General features: G+C 40.8%; 1 protein-coding gene across 2 annotated transcripts in view; it reads right to left on the bottom strand.

Moving 5' to 3' along the window:
• The window catches only part of LOC122564758 (astrotactin-2-like), a 1,559,828-nt gene that overhangs the window by 104,134 nt on the left and 1,433,185 nt on the right, over positions 1-22,509 (bottom strand). The gene's annotated exons all lie outside the window — the stretch shown is intronic.

The following is a 22,509-nucleotide window of genomic DNA, read 5'->3' as shown; positions in this document are numbered from 1 at the left end:
TTGCACAAAGAGCTCCAGTATTGCTCCAGCCAGAATCCATTTCCCCTTTGAGGAATGCATGCTCAGTTTAATGTGGTGCCAGCCTTGCACAGCATTGGGCCCCCTGCTGAGCTGCGGCCATTTAACAGTAAGTTCAGCAATCGTATAAATTCACATTCTATGGGTGTAATGCCAGCATTGAAGGTGTTACACCAGAATTAATGGTAGCAAAGTTCTTGTAAAAGATCTATATTTTATGTGGTCTTTGTAACCATAGACTAACACAGAGGGCCAAATTTCAGGGCATAGTACCTTTGGGATCCAATATCTAGAGCTAGAACTGATGGAGATTGATGGTCCTTCTGTGCACATGTGGTAGTATTTGTTGCACAATGCGCCACTCTCCATTCTTATGACCTTTCTTGATGCTTTAATGTTGAAAGCAGAATGCCAGGATGAATGCACATACAACTTTTATGTGACTTGTTTTTGTTAGAACCAATGAGTGGTAGACAAAGGAAAAATGGGAATTATTCTAAGAGTTGAATGTATTATAGTTTTGGGGGTGCACTGAATTGAGTTTCCATGCGAGTTCTCTTTCTAATAGGGTTTCTGAATTGATCTTGGTTGATGGTGACAGGGGATCCAGCCTAGTTTAGTTATCTCAACATTTCAAAATAAGTGTGAGATTCTCTAATGACAGCTCCAAAACTAACATCTATTCAAAGACACAACAGACTACTTGAGTGTGACTGCTTGTTGCTTTTTGTCAAATTATGAAGTGCTTTGTTCCATAGTGTGATATCCATTTGACATACCTTTACGCTCCTTAATTAAATTTCCTTTGAGTAGTTTGAGCATGGATCAAACCCAAATCTTATACACTAAGGAATGGTTTCCAATCTCAAGAGGTCCTGTGTCACACGATTTGTACATCTGAATAGACAGGAACTGTTTGTAACCACATTGCTACAATTTCATACAGTTTTGTTACACACCCTTTGCAGACACTCTAGCTATGTTGACACCTACAATTAACTGGAGCTCCGATGCTGCCTGAATTGCTGTGCTCTTCCAGCACCATTGATCCAGAATCTGGTTTCCAGCATCTGCAGTCATTGTTTTTACCTACAATTAACTGTACAATTCCTTTCCACAAATAACTGAGAGGGTCATGTGGCTTAAAGGTAGTAAGCATGAACTGGTGCTTAAGTTAGTGATACAGCATAAGATATAATCTTCACTGCTGGAAGTTGCCCACTTGTTACGTAACATGGCTCATTTATTTAATACCTCACTCTTGTTTAGACAAGAAATCCATTGCCAAAAGAAATATTTAATAAATGCTCAGCACACGGAAGGTTTAACATTGTTTTCACTAACGTTAGGCTGTTTGAAAACAATGTAGTTCACAGCACAATGGGAGGTTTTGTTAGAATGTATCATCGTCTAAAATGAAGTCAATGTGTGGAGTTTGTACTCAATGTGAACCTATTTTTTTGAACTTGTTTAGAGGAGAATAGCTGCAGGCTGTGAGGCAACTTCAGGCCTACTTCACACAAAGGCACTGTCTCTCTAAAGATTGTTCACACATACTGCTCCAAAACATCTTGGCAGGCATGCTAAAGAAAAGTTTGACAACTGGCTAATAGAAATGCATGCCATTGTAATTCAATGAAGTACGTTTAACAGTTTTGTTCACAACGAGTACCCAAGACAGCCTTACTAGGTCCAAATATTTGAACATTGTAAACAAACAGACAAAGCAATTAAAATTTTGATGACTTTTTCAAGTGTTTGTGTTATTCTCAGAGTGAATCTTATGTAAAGCTAAACCAACCGACTCATTACCAAGATAATGAACTCAATCTTGCTGCAGGCAGAGCAAAAGGATAATGAAAAGAGCCTGGAAAGTCTGGGACTTTTTTCACTGGAGCATAGGAGATTGAAGGGTGACCTTAGTGAGATTCATCAAGTCATGAGGGGCAGAGATAAAATGAATGACATGGGTCTTTTCCCGAGGGTGGAGCGGGGGGGGGGAGGTGTTCAAAGATAGGGGGCATATTTTAAGGTAAGAGGAGAAAAGTTTAAAATGGACGTGAGGGGCAATTTTATTTACATAGAGAGTGGTTAGTGTGTGGAATGAACTTGCAGAAAAAGTGGCAGATGCAGGTACAGTTGCAACGTTTAAAAGACATTTGGATAAGTTTATGAATAGGAAAGGTTTGGATAGATATGGGCCAAGTGAGGCAGGTGGGACGTGTTTAAGTTGGGAACATGCTTGGCATGGACTGGTTGGATTGAAGGATCTGTTCCCATACTGTATGACTCCATGACTCTCTTGATGTGCTTAACTGGTATCTTTCTCCCTCCAAATTTAAATTGTATTGCCTGCTCCCAATGTGTTGAAATGTCAGTCAAATGGAAGGTTGTGTTTTGCCATCCATCAAAAACAGGAGGAATTGCCAGGATCAAGGACTCCAATGACAAGGGAGTACTGGCCCTGGGGATGGTATTCACGCTATAATCTTACAGGGAAAGATAACACAGAGAAAATATAAAACAACTGAAAATAAAAATAAGACAAGCATACTGATGCCAGGAAAGCTTCAGATTTACAAGCAAGGACAGCAATCCTTGAGTAAGCAATCTGAACCCCACTGAGCACTATGTACCTGCTAAGCTGTCAACATTATGAGAAGTGAACAATAAACACAAAAAAGAAATACTCTCCCCTCAGCTTTACAACCTAGTCTGGTTAACTCATTCTTACCCACAACTTAAACTGGATGTTTAATGGACCACCAGGAGAGTCAGGTTAAGATTATCCAGCAACAAGATTATTTTTTTAAAAATTGCACAAAAGAATAAGTTGGTGTTCTGTGAGTGCCCCTTAAGTCTGGGCTCTTGCTAACCTGCACCTTTCTCCACACTTATTGATTGCTGGATCCCAATGAGCAAAAAGTACATATTCCATTATGGTAAAATGGGAATCAACACGTTTATAGATTGACTTGGAGAGACCTGAGCACTATGATATGTTTCCAAGCACCTGACTGACCATAAACAAAATCCTTCAACAGTGAATCTATTTTCATTAGATCACCTTAAAGTCTCTTTTACACCGAGGGAAAGAAGCTTAAGCTCCTGATTCACCAAGCCATCCTTGTTGCTCATTGTTGTTCTATAGGCGAGGTGGCCTGAACTATGCTCACTGCTCTAGGTGGGCTCTGAGCAATGTCAGCTTTTCTCTCATCTTCTTTGGTCTATAAATAATGATATTTGCAGGACTCCATGGGGGATGCCTGATTTGCATTAACTTTAATGCAATGAACAGATAGAGGTGATGGTTTCCGATGGAAGCCCCATGCAGCCCGTTTATACAATGAAGCCCAGTAGCAGCTTGTAATGTTTACAGTCTATGGAGCCTATAATTATTATTATTTATGAAACAAATAGACATGATGTAGTATACATCATTTCTTGTAACTGTTACTTCACTACTACCATTTATAATATGGTATCTTTCATTTTAATGCCAATTATCACACCATATACAGTACCTTCGAAAAGGTTAACTGATAGAAACAGTGAGTTCGAAATGAGTGGATCTTTAATGCTTTTAACATGTGCGTGATTGTGAGTAGCACTTGGCTTCACTTTTTGCCAAGAACAGTCACTGCTGTGGTGAAACTTTTCCTCAGCACATGCCTTCCTCATTCATTACTGCCCAATTTGATGAGATTGGATATGTTTGCAAGCTTTATATTAACATGTTGCTTGCTCCACCATCCTGAAGAAGTTCATGAATGAAGGAAATTACATTTCAATTGAACTGGCACAGAGTATATCAGGTTCTTTTCTGTGAGATTCATGAGAGACTGTAATCAGAATTAATTGAGGGGAGCACCTATTTCATGGAGTTTTGTTTTGTTCTAATGTTCATTTATGTTCCACCCAAATGCTGAATCTTAAATTTGGTCCTATAGAAACAAAACCATCATTTTACATTGAAGCAATCCAGGACAACCTGTTTTGAATTTCCTGCCCTCAAGCAAATGTTGCTGAAATTATAAATTCTGACCCTTGAAGGTCAGGTTCACATTTTGGATCACTACAGTTTAGTTTGGTTCAAGCAGAGGCTTGCAAAGCTCAAGTGCTGATTCTGAATTGTAATTTCTGACGATAACTTTGGTGATTCTATTCAGAAAAGTATAAGCCACTCTTGGTCCATTTCCCAATAATTTTGGCTGGGCTGGATAGGAAATGCTTTTGTTATAAATAAGAAGAATGCTCAGCTTGCAGTGTATAACCAACCATCTTGACTCAATTATAAAATAAATTGAAAATAAAGATTATTTTCTGCCCTTGTAATACACAGTGTGAAAAACAGATTCTACACAGTACGAAACAACTCATAGCATAGCAAATGATAGAAAATATTATCAGTTTACTGATATAAAATGATTTTCTGCTCTATAACATTTACTTCAAAATTACTTATGTGGAGAATTTCATGACACAAGATGTGTAAGTTAGAAGATGCTACATGATTAGTATTAGTTATTAATTCTCGGAGTTGTTGGTTTAGACCCCACTGCACAGAATTGATTGCTTCATTTCAGCTGACTTGTCAATGCAGTGCAGAATTGTTCGAGATGGCATTTCAGAATAGACATTCAACTTCAACTATGCCACCCCGATTATTCAGATGAGCATTCAACATCTCATCAGCATGTCTGATAACGAAGAAGTCTTATCCGACAAAGAATGTGGCACTGGAAAAGTACAGCCGATCAGGCAGCATCCGAGGAGCAGGAGAATTGACATTTCGAGCAAAAGCTCTTCCTCAGGACTGTTGGGGGTGTGGGGGTCAAGGGTGCTGGGATGTAAATGGGAGACGGTGGAGTGGAGGGAAGGTAGCTGCGAATGCAAAAGGTAGATGAAGGTAGGGGGTGATGGTGGGGACTACACCTCCTCTTACCTCCTCTTCCCCCGCCAGTAAAAACATTATCCCTTACTCCCAATTCCTCCACCTCTGCCGCATCTGCTTGCAGGAGGACCAATTCCACTCCAGAACACCCCAGGTAGTCTCCTACTTCAAGGACTGCAATATTACAAAAGAGAAAGTGCTAGAAAAGCTAAAAGGTCTTAAAATTGATAAATCTCCTGGCCCCGATGGGCTACATCCTAGAGTTCTGAGGGAGGTGGCTGAGGAAATAGCGGAGGCGTTAGTTGAGATCTTTCAAAAGTCTCTGGAGTCAGGGAAAGTCCCGGATGATTGGAAGATCGCTGTTGTAACCCCCTTGTTCAAGAAAGGATCAAGACAAAAGATAGAAAATTATAGGCCAATTAGCCAAACCTCGGTTGTTGGTAAAATTCTAGAATCTATCATTAAGGATGAGATTTCTAAATTCTTTCGCTGATGGCCGCAGAAATATTCACTGTTCATTTTTTTTTTTAGACGCACTCCAATATCCAAAGATACTTAAACTCACAACAGCAAAGGCAGTAGCTGTGCAGACCCACTGCTGAGAGAGCCAGCAGCGTGGGTTTCTTTCTGACCTTGTGTTCTCTCCATTTGTCTCTCTTCCTCCCTTTTAAAGGACGCTGTTTTGATCTTTCTCCCCCACAGTTCCAAAACAATGCAACAGCATATAAAACAGTAATTACTGCTCCTGGAATTTGAGGAAATCACCTCTCCAATAGCCAAGATACCTCAAAAAGCAGTGCTTACAGCCACAATTTTACTGCCAAATTTTAATGTGATAGGTTGATTTGTACATTTGGTTGCTGCATCTCCCTTCAAAACAGTGACTGCACTTGCAAAAAATAAACCATTGTTTGTGAAGTGTTTAGAATCATCTGTGAATGGAATGTGATGCGACAGAAGTACTATCGTTTTCTTACTGTTACATTGAAATTTTTTTCTTCTTTTGAATGTATACAGAAAATGACAAAAAAAAGTTGAAAGAGCCAGTTTCAAGATAGAAACAGTCTGATGTAATTGAACAGCTGAAGATTTTCGGAGGATGCGACTGTATGATTGTACCTGGCTTCTGTTCCTATTCTTACCTTCTTATCTACTAAATGTTCCTCATAACTTTACCCTTTATCAATAAAACAATTAGCCATCTTCAAACTTGTTAAATCTTCTGTTTCCTCATTTTGCCAAAGCAAATAAGCTCAATTTTTCTAATATTTCCTTCCAGCCAGATTTTCTTTCCTTCCCAGAAGTGAACATCGATTGGGTCAAATTAATGTCTGACCTAATTAATTCATTGAAAAAATCCCGCTAATAATGAAATCCGATACTTATTTACTACTTTTCTTAAGTAAATTAATTTATCTTCTGTAATTCGCAGGTTATTTTCTTGATCAGTATGTTGTACTGTGATTCCATTTTACATGTATTCCATTTCCTTGGTTCCAAACAATTTATTTCACAATGACCAGATTAAATTGTGCAAATCGTTCTTTTACAGGAAAGTACCAAAGAGAAAGGAAAGATTGGATTTAATTCCTCTTACACAGAACCATAAAAACAAGACAGTTGGGGCTGTTCAACCTATCTAGTCCATGCTGACCCAAAGACACCCAGATGCCCTTCCTAATTTCATCTTTCAGCACACAGCCCATAGACATGCTTGAATCTTTCTCTAATATTCAGGCTGCCTTCTTACTTGATGGCATCTGCAAAGATTTTACTCATACAACTTCAATATAGGAGACTAGGACCCGTGGCACAGCCTTAGAATTAGAGGGGGTAAATTCAGACCAGAAATGCGGGGATATTTCTTCAGCCAGAGAGTGGTGGGCCTGTGGAATTCATTGCCGCAGAGTGCAGTGGAGGCCGGGATGCTAAATGTCTTCAAGGCAGAGATTGATAAATTCTTGATGTCACAAGGAATTAAGGGCTACGGGGAGAATGCGGGTAAGTGGAGTTGAAATGCCCATCAGCCATGATTGAATGGAGGAGTGGACTCGATGGGCCGAATGGCCTTACTTCCGCTCCTATGTCTTATGGTCTTAACATCTGCTCCCACGAGGTCAACAATGCCCTGCAGCGCATCTGCTCTACTTCCTGTCCCTCTGCCCTTGAACCTCACCCCTCCAATCACAACAAGGACAGAACACCCCTGGTCCTGACCTTCAAACCCACCTCTGGATACAACGCAACATCCTCCACCATTTCCGTCACCTACAATCAGACCCCACCACCAGAGATATATTTCCCTCTCCAGCCTTACCTGCGTTCCACTGAGACCATTCCGTCTCAACTTCTTTGTTAGATCCACGGCCCCCACCAACCCACCCTCCATTCCCAGCACCTTGCCTTTGCCACCGCAAGAGATACAAAATCTGTGCTCACGCCTCCCCCCTCACCACCATCCAAGGCCCCAAAGGATCCTTGCACATACAGCAGAGATTTTCCTGCACATCCAAATACCTTATCTACTGTGTTCGTTGCTCTCAATGTAGTCTCCTCTACATTGTGGAGACAGAATGCCAACTTGTGAACATTTCAGAGAACATCTCTGGGACACACGTATTAAACAACCCCACCACTCTCTGGCTGACAACTTCAACTCACCCTCCCACTTTGCCAAGGATATGTAAGTCCTGGCCCTCCTCCACCTCCAAATTCTAGCCATCTGATGCCTGGAAGAAGAATGCATTATCTTCCACCTTGGGATCCATCAACCACAGCAGATCAATATCGATTTTGCCAGTTTCCTCATCTGCCCTCCCCCCGCCTTATCCCAGATCCAATCCTCCAACTCGGTACTGTCCTCTTGAACTGTCCCACCTGCCCATCTTCCTTCCCACCTATCTGCTCCAACCTCCACTCTGACCTTTCCACATCAGCCCCCACGTTCATCTGACAATGCATTCTCAGCTACCTTCCCACCAGCCCCACACCCCCTCCCATTGATCTCTCATCCCCCTTAGGACTCCCCCCCCACCCCACATTCCCAATGTAGAGCTTATGCTCAAAATGTCGACTCTCCTACTCCTTGGATGCTGCTTGACCGGCTGTGCTTTTCCAGCATTACACTCTTCGACTCTGACTCTCTAGCATCTGCAGTCCTCACTTTCTCCTTATCCAACAAAGAACATCTGAAATCAAATTAACTAATTCTTCATCTCACTGTTGGGTTCTTCTGCATGCTAAATGGATGCCATATTTGATTATGGATCAACAGTAATGATGATTCAAATAGATCGTGTGCATTTTGAGTTATTTCGAACAAAAGTGATGAGGTACTTTATAAAATCATGATGGTTTTCTGTGTTTACTTTTTTCTTCACAGGTTTACTAATTTCTTTGCACCTCTGTTCCATAAAAGTGCAAGTAACAGAACTTGATTGGTTGCTGTGTATATGTCACTTTTTAAAGAACACCAAATATTAATTAGCAATGCAAATTCCACGAGTAAAAAATCAGTTAGCTTTCGGCAAATGGTAATGAACACAGTTTCAAAATGCTTATTTGTTGTGCCTCACTTTTGGGATGAGTGAGATCCACAGTAGAAAGTCTAACCCAGCTACCTTACTCAGTCAGGTTAATTTGGTCTTTAAGCAGTTTACTTGGACTCGAGTTCAGTTTCCTCAGAACATGACAGATTACTTTGTCCTTCAAGCTCAAATCCAACCCAAAACGAGCCAATCTTGAATTGTGTTTTGGACCAGGTTTTGCACTGATCACAACAACTTCAGATGAAGAGTGACCAGACTCAAAAAGATAGCGCTGCTTTCTCCCCACAGACTTTTTTCTTTATTCAAAAATATACTTTATTCATAAAAATGTCTAATGTGCCTATATATTCACTGAAGCAGTTTGATTCTGGACAGTAGCACAAGAAGAAACAAACAAACATTGGAGTTTGTATCGATCCAACAAACAAATCAAATGCATTTCTTACTTGTATGCGACAATGCATACATCTTTGAGGCAACGGGGGAGGTCTGATAACTGAAAGAGCCCCCATTTAACTTCAGCAGAAAGGCCTTAGACAGTGGTCTTTCCCCATTGTACCTTGGCAGCAGCTCCCCCAGGTTTTAGTACGTCCCTCAGCATATCGTCCTGGACCTTGGAATGTGCCAGACTGCAACACTCGGTCAGGGTCAACTCCCTGCTCTGGAACACCAACGGGTTTCGGAGAGACCAAAGAGCGTCTTTCACCGAGTTGATGGTCCTCCAACCACAGTCAATGTTTGTCTCAGTGTTGGGTTTCATCAACAATGTCTGTTTTGTCACAACAGCTTTCTGTTTAACACCAAAATCTATTGAAAGAAACAACTGCAAGAAAATTACCAATGAGAAACACCCAGTCTGAAAGTGATAATAAAGTATTTGTTTTACTGCACCGGGGAATGGGTTATGATTTAATGACACAATCCAGAGACTTGAACATAAAATATAGGCCAATAATCCTGAGCAGTACTGAAGTAGTGCTGCACCCTTGGAGGTTCTATCTACCCTTTTGGGTGGACATAAAAGATCCCATCGCATCAACAGATAATGATTAGGGAAAGTCACTGTCAAATATTTATCCAACAGCTAAGATAAACAGCAGCCCATTTGGTCAATACCTCACTACTGATCAAAAGTATTTCATAGGATGGAATGTGCCTTGGGAATTTTCTGAGGCATGATTCAAATCCATGTCTTTATTTCTTATTTTGCTCATTCAGCAAAATGAAAGATTGAAGTGAATGAAAATATTTCTTAATATAACTAAATAGTTAATAAGACTTCATGCAACTCAGAATTAGTCAAAGCTCTCTTGTCCACAACAAACAGAGTGAAATTTGTGCTGGAGAAGAGAACGTTTCACTGCTTTGTTATCTGGAAATGTAGTGTTAGCCACTTTATATTTCAATAGCATTTAGAATTATGAAACAAAGGTCCAAAGGTGTTTGTTCTTCGAGCCTTTAAAGAGGATTTGATAACACGTCAAATAGGCGTTGCCAATTGTCACAGGCCAGCATTGTAGCTTCTTACTGCTAGTCTGGCAAAGCAATGTCAAGAAAACAAGAATCAGATAATGATGAAATTTATAGAACAATTTGGACTACACCCACCAACTACTGTTGAGTGGATATTCAATATCCTAATAATAGTTTCAGTAAATGAAAACAATTCTGCTAAACTTTTATTTGAGGATAAATTTAAATCTATATCCTTTTCTTAGCAACTCACTGACTACGGGAATAATATTTCTCAATGTACCGGATACAGTTCTTGATCACTTAGAACACTTGTATTCAATCTTGTTTTCACTTTGCAATATCTAGGGATAGACGAGTGGAATTTTTCTCCAATTAAATGTTGGGAATCATCCTCAGTCTCCTCCACAACCTCTACTTCCTTTTCCTGGCAACTGTTGGAGGCTGAAACACACCTTTGACAACTTTTGTGCCATATTTGATCCTGAGTTGAGATTTGAACCATGACCTTCCCAAGAACACCCCATTTCTGCCTTTGTAACATCATTTGTCCTCACCACTGCTTGACTGCTATGGAAGCTGTTGCCAATGGAGAACAACTGCAAATTCAGAGTTGCAGAATTTGCATGTTCGGCTGCACAGGTCACAAAAGGTTAGTATGCAATTACAGAAGGTAATCAAGAAGGTGAATGGAATACTGTAATTTATTGCGACAGGATTTGATCAAACTGTAGAATGTTGTGCTTAAATTAAACAATGCATTGGTGAGACCACATTTCAACAGTAGATGTGATCTATATGGACTTCAGTAAGGCTTTCGACAAGGTTCCCCAGTGGAGTGACCAGTGACCAGTGGAGTGTCAAGGTTCCCCACTGGAGTGACCAGTGACCAGTGGAGTGCCACAAGGATCGGTGCTGGGCCCTCTACTTTTTGTCATTTACATAAATGAGTTGGATGCGAGCATAAGAAGTACAGTTATTAAGTTTGCAGATGGCACCAAAATTGGAGGTGTAGTGGACAGCGAAGAAGGTTACCTCAGATTACAACAGGATCTGAACCAGATGAGCCACTGGGCTGAGAAGTGGCAGATGGAGTTTAATTCAGATAAATGCGAGGTGCTGCATTTTGGGAAAGCAAGTCTTAGCAGGATTTATATACTTAATGGTAAGGTCCTAGGGAGTGTTGCTGAACAAAGAGACCTTGGAGTGCAGGTTCATAGCTCCTTGAAAGTGGAGTCGCAGGTGGATAGGATAGTGAAGAAGGCGTTTGATATGCTTTCCTTTATTGGTCAGAGTATTGAGTACCAGAGTTGGGAGGGCATGTTGCGGCTGTACAGGACATTTGTTAGGCCACTGTTGGAATATTGCGTACAATTCTGGTCACTTTCCTATCGGAAAGATGTTGTGAAACTTGAAAGAGTTTAGAAAAGATTTATAAGAATGTTGCCAGGGTTGGAGGATCTGAGCGACAGGGAGAGGCTGAACAGGCTGGGGCTGTTTTCCCTGGAGTGTCGGAGGCTGAGGGGTGACCTTATAGAGGTTTACAAAATTATGAGGGGCACGGATAGGATAAATAGACAAAGTCTTTTCCGTGGGGTCGGGGAGACCAGAACTAGAGGGCATAGGTTTAGGGTGAGAGGGGAAAGATATAAAAGAGACCTAAGGGGCAACCTTTTCGTGCAGAGGGTAGTACGTGTATGGAAAGAGCTGCCAGAGGATGTGGTGGAGGCTGGTACAATTGCAACATTTAAGAGGCATTTGGATGGGTACATGAATAGGAACGGTTTGAAAAGATATGGGCCAGGTGCTGGCAGGTGGGGCTAGATTGGGTTGGGATATCTGGTAGGCATGGACAGTTGGACTGAAGGGTCTGTTTCCATCCTGTACATCTCTATGACTCTATGACTCTAAATACTGTGTGCAGTTTTGGTCTCCTTACTTAATGAAGGATGTAAATGAAATGAAACAACCTGGAATGAGTGAGATGTCTTATGAGAAAAGTTTGGACAGACTGAGTTTGTTTCTACTGTAGTTTAGAAGAGGGCTTGGGTGTTTTGGCTGATGCATATCAGATCCTGAACAATCTTGATACATTTGAAGTTCTTTCTATGGATGATCAATTAAAAAAGAACAAAGAACCGCAGATACTGGAAATCTGATACGAAAACAAAAATTGCTGGAGAAACTCAGGACCAAACTGTTAACTCTGTTTTCACGCCACAGATGCTGCCAGAACTGCTGAGTTTCTCCAGCAATCTTTGTCCTGGTTTGATGAAAAATATACGGTGGAAAAGTGTGATAAGAACACTCATAGTCAGGGATAGAAACCATTAGAATAGAAAACACTGGAGCCAGTACATCCATGAGCATAGCCATGGTTGTAGACAGGGAGGTTTATCTGGAGATAATGTTTAAGTGAATAGGAGAAGAAAGGGGGCAAAAATGGAGAATCAAATCACAGAGATAAGATGTTGCACAGTGCAAACACTCACAGAGGACATCACAGAGAGAGACATGGCTTTGTCCTTTATGGATGATAGGAGCCAAGGATTTGAAAGAAATGAGAGAGGCATTATAAGGTAACAGGAGGACAAGGACAGAATAAATCAGAAAGTCAAAGTCTACACATCTTAGAACATAGAACAATACAGCACAGACAGGCCCTTCGGCCCACGATGTTGTGCCGAACATTTGTCCTAGCTTAAGCACCCATCCATGTACCTATCCAAAGATTCTGACTCTACCACTCCCACAGGCAGCGCATTCCATGCCCCCACCACTCTCTGGGTAAAGAACCCACCCCTGATATCTCCCCTATACCTTCCATCCTTCACCTTAAATTTATGTCCCCTTGTAATACTCTGTTGTACCCGGGGAAAAAGTTTCTGACTGTCTACTCTATCTATTCCTCTGATCGTCTTATAAACCTCTATCAAGTCACCCCTCATCCTTCGCCGTTCCAACGGGAAAAAGCCTAGCACTCTCAACCTATCCTCGTACGACCAATTCTCCATTCCAGGCAACATCCTGGTTAATCTTCTCTGCACCCTCTCCAAAGCTTCCACATCTTTCCTAAAGTGAGGCGACCAGAACTGCACACAGTACTCCAACTGTGGCCTAACCAAAGTCCTGTACAGCTGTAACATCACTTCACGACTCTTGAATTCAATCCCTCTGCTAATGAACGCTAGTACACCATAGGCCTTCTTACAAGCTCTATCCACCTGATTGGCAACTTTCAAAGATCTATGAACATAGATCCCAAGATCCCTCTGTTCCTCCACCTCACTAAGAACCGTACCATTAACCCCGTATTCCGCATTCTTATTTATCTTTCCAAAATGGACAACCTCACACTTGGCAGGGTTGAACTCCATCTGCCACTCCTCAGCCCAGCTCTGCATCATATCTAAGTCCCTTTGCAGCCGACAACAGCCATTCTCACTATCCACAACTCCAGCAATCTTCGTATCATCTGCAAATTTACTGACCCACCCTTCGACTCCCTATATTTACCATCGACCACCACTCTCTGACTTCGTCCGGTTAGCCAGTTTTCTATCCAATTGGCCAAATTTCCCTCTATCCCATTCCTCCTGACTTTCCGCATAAGCCTACTGTGGGGAACCTTATCAAATGCCTTACTAAAATCCATGTATACTACATCCACTGCTCTACCCTCATCCACATGCTTGGTCACCTCCTCAAAGAATTCAATCAGACTTGTAAGGCAAGACCTACCCTTCACAAATCCGTGCTGGCTGTCCCTAATCAAGCAGTGCCTTTCCAGATACTCATAAATCTTATCCCTCAGTACCCTTTCCATTACTTTACCTACCACCGAAGTAAGACTAACTGTCCTGTAATTCCCGGGGTTATCCCCATTCCCTTTTCTTCTTCCAATTTTATTTTACAAATTATGAGTTAGACTCACATTTTAAAAATATCGTTGGAATAGAATTCTTCCTCCTGGTAATAGGGAAAAAAAAATGTTTTGTGCATTGCATGAAATTTCCATCAGCATTATTTTCATCTCATAAAGTAGGCCATAGACTAAGCTAATATAGTACGCAGAGTACTTTCTATGAAAGACTTGGCAAATCCTGCTGAGAACAACTTCACCCACATTTTTCTTGAGAAACTATCTGTCCTGAAATGAATTATGGAGAATGTTTAAATGTGTATGCGATGTCCAGTATGAAGAAATAAACTTACCTATATTTTCAAAATCATGCTAAAAGTAAAAAAAAAAGCCAATTTTCCTGATTTTACATGGAGGATGATTCAAAATATTTGCCTCATATACTTGTTAAAATTATAACTAGATAACAAATTATCAGTTAAGGAAGAAACTGGATTAGAAAATGTCAGCTTCAGGCATTTATGTCATTTATTCCTATTGCAACATCTACAGTGCCAAAAATTTAGACAGTTTGAAATGAAACAAACTCTATAACAAGCAATTAAGTGAAATATACATGGAAGCTGTTCCTGTCCATAATTTCTCACATTTACTTGAGACAGGTGGATTTAAAGGTATTCTCCAGATTGTACAAAAAATATTCGATATTGCTTTGGCATTAATTCATTTTGGAAAAACCTTTCCAAATACAACTAATACTTGTCCATGCAGGGACTTTCAAGAAATTACTAGCTAGGAAGAGGTGCTACCATCTTTCTAGAGATCCCTCACCCAGATGTCTAGCCAACATTCTCTTAAATGTGGCACATTAACTGCCCTTCAAAATGTTGTATGATCACTTGCAATTATATCCTCTACACTTTAGTAGTTACTTCTAAACAGTCTTTTCCTACTTGCGCATTGAAAAGTGGAACATTGAATCATAGGGCACAAAAAGTTGAAGAACTATTCAATTCGTCCCATTCCCTTGCTCTTTATCCAGAGTTATCAGAACTTTTCATTTGCGTATGTTCAATTCCTTTTTGGAAGCTGCTTTTCAATCTGCTCTCACCAATCTTTCAGGCAGTTATGGTATTCAACTTAATCCAAAAATAAATGATTGATGCATCAGTTTGATTTCAGTCCAGATTATTGCAAATTTAAAAGGCCTTTCTGATTTTTTTTTTGTATTTTAATGGAGCAGCTTTCCTCACAGAATTGCAGGGTTTGTCTTCCATCTTAAAGCTTCTGCTGTCTGGGCAGAGCCCCAACAATTCTTGTATACGTTTCATTTCATAACGTATCATAGAGGCTGTTGAAATTCTTCTGTGCATTTTTGGCACCATTTATATTTCAATGTTAACAAATACTATCTGTGCCTGGATGTAATGCTCCAGTTCCTTTCTGAACTGTTTGACTTAAAGTATATTTATATTTATAATTTTAAAAAAAGTAATGGAAATTGATATCAGGTTCCATCCCCGTGCCAAATGCTGAAAAGGTATATGTTGCTTTTGGAGCATTAGCCAAGGTGTTCCTGGAAATACAGCAGAGCAATTCCAGGTCCACACAGAAATACATTTCAAAAGGAGATAGTAACACTGCAATTAATTACCTTTGCCTCCCACATTTGGCTTAACTTTTTCTAGAAAATTGCAAAACAGATGCATAGAAAGCTTCCACGATTTATGCTACTGCTACAAATTAAAATAGATGTGTGATGAGAAAATGCAGAATTTTCGTGATTGTGTGAAATATGCTTTCAAAGTCAAAAGTAATTCCAGATGTAATGTTGCATTTGCATCACTATACTAACTTTCCCTTTTTAATTGATTTTACTTGGAAATATAATTTTTCGTAAACACATACCCATGTAGCTACATAGCCCTGGTGTTACATCTGTCAGTGATGTAATGCTGGGTACTGGTCAGAAATGGACTGTATCTGCTCACCCAGTGCACCCTTTTGTAATGCAACTGAAGTACACTGATGTCGACGGTCTCTGCACTCAAAGATAACAATACTCCATTTCCCCGAATCCTTTACAGGGTCATTGCTGTTGTACATGCAAATTGCCTTTCAGAACTTCACATGCCGTCATAAATAATGTTTCTACTGTTCCTCACAAGTAGTGTGTTGTGGGTTTGCAAGCGATGCACTCAGAGATCAACAAGTTGCTGTATTGTCTGTTTCATACTCTGTCATGTGTTTCAATGTTTTAAATAAGCTTTCTCTAGTTAATCAATTGCGAACAAATGTTTGATAAATAGACCATTATCGTAAGCATTGGCGAACAGTGGTGGCAAACATTGTACAGATGAGATTAGATTCTCTACAGTGTGGAACCAGGCCCTTTAGCCCAACAAGTCCACACCGCCCCACCGAAGAGAAACCCACCCAAACACATTCCCCTACCCTATATTGACCCCTGACTAACGCACCTAACACTGTGGGCAATTTAGCATGGCCAATTCACCTGACCTCCACATCTTTGGTTGAAAAATCTCCCTCAGAATATATAATGAAATCTTAGGAAAGCAAATCTTAGCAGGACTTATACACTTAATGGTAAGGTCCTAGGGAGTGTTGCTGAACAAAGAGACCTTGGAGTGCAGGTTCATAGCTCCTTGAAAGTGGAGTCGCAGCTAGATAGGATAATGAAGAAGGCGTTTGGTATGCTTTCCTTTATTGGTCAGAGTATTGAGTACAGGAGTTGGGAGGTCATGTTGCTGCTGTACAGGACATTGGTTAGGCCACTGTTGGAATATTGCATACAATTCTGGTCTCCTTCCTATCGGAAAGATGTTGTGAAACTTGAAAGGATCCAGAAAATATTTACTAGAATGTTGCCAGGATTGGAGGATTTGAGTTATAGGGGGCGGCTGAACAGGCTGGGGCTGTTTTCTCTGGAGGGTCGGAGGCTGAGGGGTGACCTTATAGAGGGTAAATAGGCAAAGTCTTTTCCCTGGGGAGTCCAGCACGAGAGAGCATAGGTTTACGGTGAGAGGGGAAAGATATAAAAGGAATCTACTGGGCAACTTTTTCACATGTGTATGGAATGAGTTACCAAAGGAAGTGGTGGAGACTGGTACAATTGCAACATCTAAGAGGCATTTGGATGGGTATATGAATAGGAAGGGTTTGGAGGGATATGGGCCGGGTGCTGGCAGGTGGGACTAGATTAGGTTGGGATGTCTGGTCGGCATGGACGGGTTGGACTGAAGGGGATGTTTCCATGCTGTACATCTCTATGACTCTGTGATTCTAGTCCCATACCTTCCTTTGCTCAGCAACATCAAATCCATCCACTCAACTTTTACAGAGAGTGAGAGGTAGTAAAATCACAAATAATTCACTGATGAATAAATACACATGTAGGTGCAAAAGGTACAGGATTAAGAACAGAGAGAGGATTTACAGGCTTGAATAGTCAGCAAATTAATTTACATGTGAAACACAAGATTGACATACAGTTTTAAATCATGCTAAAGTGCATGAGACAACCCTTGGTGTGCTTTGTCATCAGTGGCAGAGGGTTGAAAACATGGCTTAGTAGTAAGCAAGCAAACCCACATCACCAGGCTCGTTTAACTTATTTCAGAAAGGAAAAAGATCAGTGTTTACACAGAATCAACAGTAAATTGGGGAAGATTAAAGACAGAGTGTTAAAATGTCCACAAAATTCTCTGGTTTAAACTAGGACGTATTAGATATTTGAACAGAACTAAAAATATTTTAACAGCATAATGGATTCTTGATTTTGGTGTGCTTGATGCAGAAAAATAAGTGATTACAATTTAGTCAGTAGTTGGCGATTCAGATTTAAAAAGACTTGCGAGGTCAGGCTTAAGAGCTGAAGAATGAAAAGATCTCCAAACATATGGTCCATGTTAGAGGACCATCTCTACAAACCTCTACTGTCAGGGAGAAGATACAAAAGCTTAAACACCAGTACCAACAGCTTGAAGAACAGCTTCTTCCCTGCTGTTATTAGAACTTCTGAATGGACCTCTCAGCTTTCAAATCTAATGTTATCTTGCTTTTTGTGCACTTTTTTGCAGCCGTATTTCTTGCTCTGTTCAATCATCCTATGACCTGTGTATGTCATGGTCTGCCTGTTCTGCATGCAAAACAAAACTTTTCACTGCACATGTGGTAACAATAAATCAAATCAAATCAAGTCAAATCAATTCAGAATTTGATAAAACTTCTTCATTCATCAATGTGAACCTACGTCATTTTGACACAAGCCTACAAATCAATGAGGAGAAAGTGAGGTCTGCAGATGCTGGAGATCAGAGCTGAAAATGTGTTGCTGGAAAAGCGCAGCAGGTCAGGCAGCATCCAGGGAACAGGAGAATCGATGTTTTGGGCAGAAGCCTTCTTCCTGAAGAAGGGCTTATGCCCGAAATGTCGATTCTCCTGTTCCCTGGATGCTGCCTGACCTGCCGCGCTTTTCCAGCAACACATTTTAACCTACAAATCAATGAACCACTTCATGAGCAGATACAGTGTAGAGGGTACATTATGTAATATTTCAAATGGTGTGCGAGCAAACAGAAGTATACAGTTGATGATTATCTCCACCCCATGTAGTTTTTCCAGTGTCAAAAAAAGTTATTGGCAAAGGCATCCATTGGAGCAAAGGCTGATGCAGCTACAAAGAACCATGTGCTAATTCAAACAGACCTTGCACAGGGAACATCTTCAACCTCGAACAAATACAACTGATATCTGATTGGAGACAAATAAATGCAGTGATCTACAAACAAGAGTTTGATGACATACCTGAACAGAGAAGGACTAGTAACCACACATTTCACAACATCAATCCCACTGAAAACATCAAAATTATCACACCAACTGAAGTGTTTACAAAATGTCAAAAGATCTGACCTCAGAAAACTGGTTCATTATTGGTTAAGATTAACACAGGATCAAGTACTAATGTACTACCCCTGCAAATTCTAACCAAAAATCTACCCATAGACATCGGAAACCATGAGGAAGCTTACAAATTAAATAAAAAATCAACAAACAACACTTTTCCAATTCCATGTGCAGGATCAATACTGCTGAAGTGAAAGTCCAATAATCTGTCTGGATATCACAAATGGTCTACATTGTACACAATGTAACACAAGCAATTACAGGTACATTAGTATGCCATGACCTTGAAAGAGTCACAATCCATGGAATCAGTCAAACATCAGAGAAACAATGTAAACTGGATCAGATTAGAGAAGAAACACTTGCAAAAGTGAGTATGAAAGAGGTTCAGAACACTTTACCTTCTTCTGATTAAGTGGAGCTGAAATGTCAGCTTTCTTATTGAGTTGAAGGGTTATGGGGAGTGGGCAGCAAAGGGGAGTTGAGGCTGAGATGTAATCAGCCATGATCATATCAAATAGCTGAGCAGGCTCAAAGAGCAAAATTGCCTACTCCTGCTAATAGTTCTTATATTCTTCCTCTGGTAGAGACCAAAATGAAAGTTCAAAAAGACTGAGCTACTAGAGTCATAGAGATGTACAGCAGGGAAACTGACCCTTTAGTTCAACGTGTCCATGTTGACCAGATATCTTAACCTAATCTAGTCCAGATTCGGAGATGCCGGTTTGGACTGGGTTGTACAAAGTTAAAAAATCACACAACACCAGGTTATAGACCAACAGGTTTAATTGGAAGCACATTAGCTTTCAGAGCGACACTCCTTCATCAGGTGATTATCTTCATCAGGGCAATCACCTGATGAAGGAGCGTCGCTCCGAAAGCTAATGTGCTTCCAATTAAACCTGTTGGTCTATAACCTGGTGTTGTGTGATTTTTAACTAATCTAGTCCAATTTGCCAGCACTTTGCCGATATCCCTCTAAACCCTTCCTATTCATATACCCTTCCAGATGCCTTTCAAATGTTGTAATTGGACCAGGCTCCACCACTTTCTGTAGCAGCACATTCTACACATGCAACACCCTTTATGTGAAAAAGTTACCCCTTAGGTCCTTTTTAAGTTTTTTCCCTCTAACCCTAAACCTATGCCCTCTAGTTCTGGACTCCCCCACTCCAGGGAAAAGACCCTGTCTATTTACCCTATCCCTGCCCTTCATGATTTTATAAACCTTTATAAGGGCACGCCTCAGCTTCTCCCTATAGCGCAGGATAATTCCAAACTTGAGAATATCATCTCTGACACGATGATGTCTTTAGGGGATACCACCCCTCATCTCACAACGGTGACTGGCCCACTGACAGCGAAAGAAAGGAAGCAGAATGAACTATGAGCACGGTGGCACAGTGGTTAGCACTGCTGCCTCAAAGCGCCAGAGACCCGGATTCAATTCCCACCTCAGGCAACTCTCTGTGTGGAGTTTGCATATTCTCCCTGTGTCTGCGTGGGTTTCCTCCGGCTGCTCCGGTTTCCTCCCACAATCCAAAAATGTGCAGGTTAGGTGAATTGACCATGCTAAATTGCCTGTAGTGTTAGGTGAAGGGGTAAATGTAGGGGAATGGGTCTGGGTGGGTTACGCTTTGGAGGTCGGTGTGGACTTGTTGGGCGGAAGGGCCTGTTTCCACACTGTAAGTAATCTAATCTAATCCAATTCCAAGATTGACAGCCTTCGAAGGGATCTAGAGCCAGATGAACATAAAACAGAATAAGGTCAGTGACAGAAACATCAGCTTGAAGCTGTAGAAACTGACAAGCCTTCAAACATAACCAGAACTGTACACAGCAGAAAACAAGGAGTTGCAAATCACTCATGAGACACTCCTTTGAGAAATAAATGCCAATAATGATACTTGAGTGAAAGTACTCAAGTAATACGTAGATGGCACAATGCTTCCAAGAACACAAAATAAAACAGAACAAGTTTGAGAGGCTGCACAGTTATTCCAGCAGGCTATGAAGAAGAAAGTATAGTGGACCAACAGAAGGCTTCCACAGAAACAAAAGAACCCAGGGTGTAAATTCAAAAGCCTCAAAATGAACTGGAAGTTCCTAAACAACAAAACAGTAAATACGAGGAAGATTTGCACTGTCCCACAACAGCTTGAGGAATGAAATCAGTCAGTGGCTATTCAAATGCTGGAACAGCAACTCACATCCATGGAAGAACGACTTGACAACACAAACAGGAATGATGGTCAATATCATTGATGACTGTGGAACTCAATGGCATCTCCAGACATTCACCATCATGAAATACAGACATATCAGCAAATGATCTTCATGTTAAAGAGGTTCTTTAGGTTTGATTGTTGTTGGAAATAGTTAAACTTTTTTTTGAAAGAAGAATGTTGCATGTGTACATTGCCTTTAAGAGGATTCATCTTTGCAGACTCCATGTGCTGTGTCTGTACAATGTTGTGACCCTTTACCCTGCTGTGGGTTTCAAGCTCACAGAGAAGCCAGTTAGTTTCTGTTATGTCTGCTTCATTGCTTATAGTGTGTTTTACGGTTTTAAGTAAACTAACCTATGGAATTAATCAATCCCTGGCAAACACTTGATAATTAGACCATTAATATTAACATGACAACTGGTACCCACAGACAATAAAGCGGAGTGCTTAGATATATTTAAAAAAGTTCAAACAAATAAGCGATTCAGTACTTGCTGTCATTGCAACTACAAGGATTGCACTCACCACCCACACAGATATAATGACTATAACATCACTGCCAGTGATCCTGCAGTTAGAGAACTGAGTCAGTTTAGAGACCAGTTAGAGACAAGTTCAGAGTCCTGGAGAAGGGTTAGACTCAAAACGTCAACTTCTCCACCTCCTGATGCTGCCTGGCTTGTAATGTTCTTCCAGCCTCCTGCCTGTCTACTTGTGATTCTGCAGTTAACTGCCTGCATGAGAAAGAACCATTTTTCTCGTGCCTGATGCATTCTGTGCCACTTCCAGCTCCTGACTTACTGCCATGTTCACCATCCACTTGGTACCTGTCTTGTGGACCATCGCACTGCCCGATAACCACCCTGTGAACCCTCACGGCCTCACCCATTGCCACACTCACTCCCTGAGTGCAACAGCAATCTGGGCAGTGAGTGACATGGCTTTTGCAGAGGGTGCAGATAGAATCAAGCACAGGGGAATTGCCTGAATATGAGAACTGTGCAGTGAGCTGGGGTTGAGTGAGAGGCAATAACAATGGATACACAATGACATTAGGGGCACCGATGGCCTCTTTCAGTACAATGTAGCTACACAATGATGATGTTTGTGGACTTCCAGTTCCAGTGCACTTGCAGGAGGTACAGAGTCATGGAGATTAAAATGAGACTCCAATAATTCCATTATTCATTAGACCTTTGTTTCAGGGTATTTACTGATGACGCAACACATTGTACCAAGAGTAATATCTTGACATAAATGCAGTCATGGAAATTTTAAACTAAAGAGCAAGAATGATAAACATCCTTGAGCCTTACCCTACCAAAATGATTAAGCTCAATGTAACTGTCTCAGAATTTGCAGCCTGAACATTGAGGGTTCAACATTTTAGGGCATGCTGATCTACCCCAACATAGCCATGAAATGTCTTGTGAAAACCAGAGTCAAAACCCACACAGCAAATAAAGCTATTGTATGAAAATTCAAAATTGAAAATGATGTTGAACCATTTCTATGCACAGATCAATATCCAGAGCCAAACTCTAATAATTCTCTCCC

This window comes from Chiloscyllium plagiosum, chromosome 30, assembly GCF_004010195.1.
Source record: "Chiloscyllium plagiosum isolate BGI_BamShark_2017 chromosome 30, ASM401019v2, whole genome shotgun sequence".
Classification (NCBI taxonomy): domain Eukaryota; kingdom Metazoa; phylum Chordata; class Chondrichthyes; order Orectolobiformes; family Hemiscylliidae; genus Chiloscyllium; species Chiloscyllium plagiosum.
This window is presented reverse-complemented; position numbering and strand designations above follow the sequence as displayed.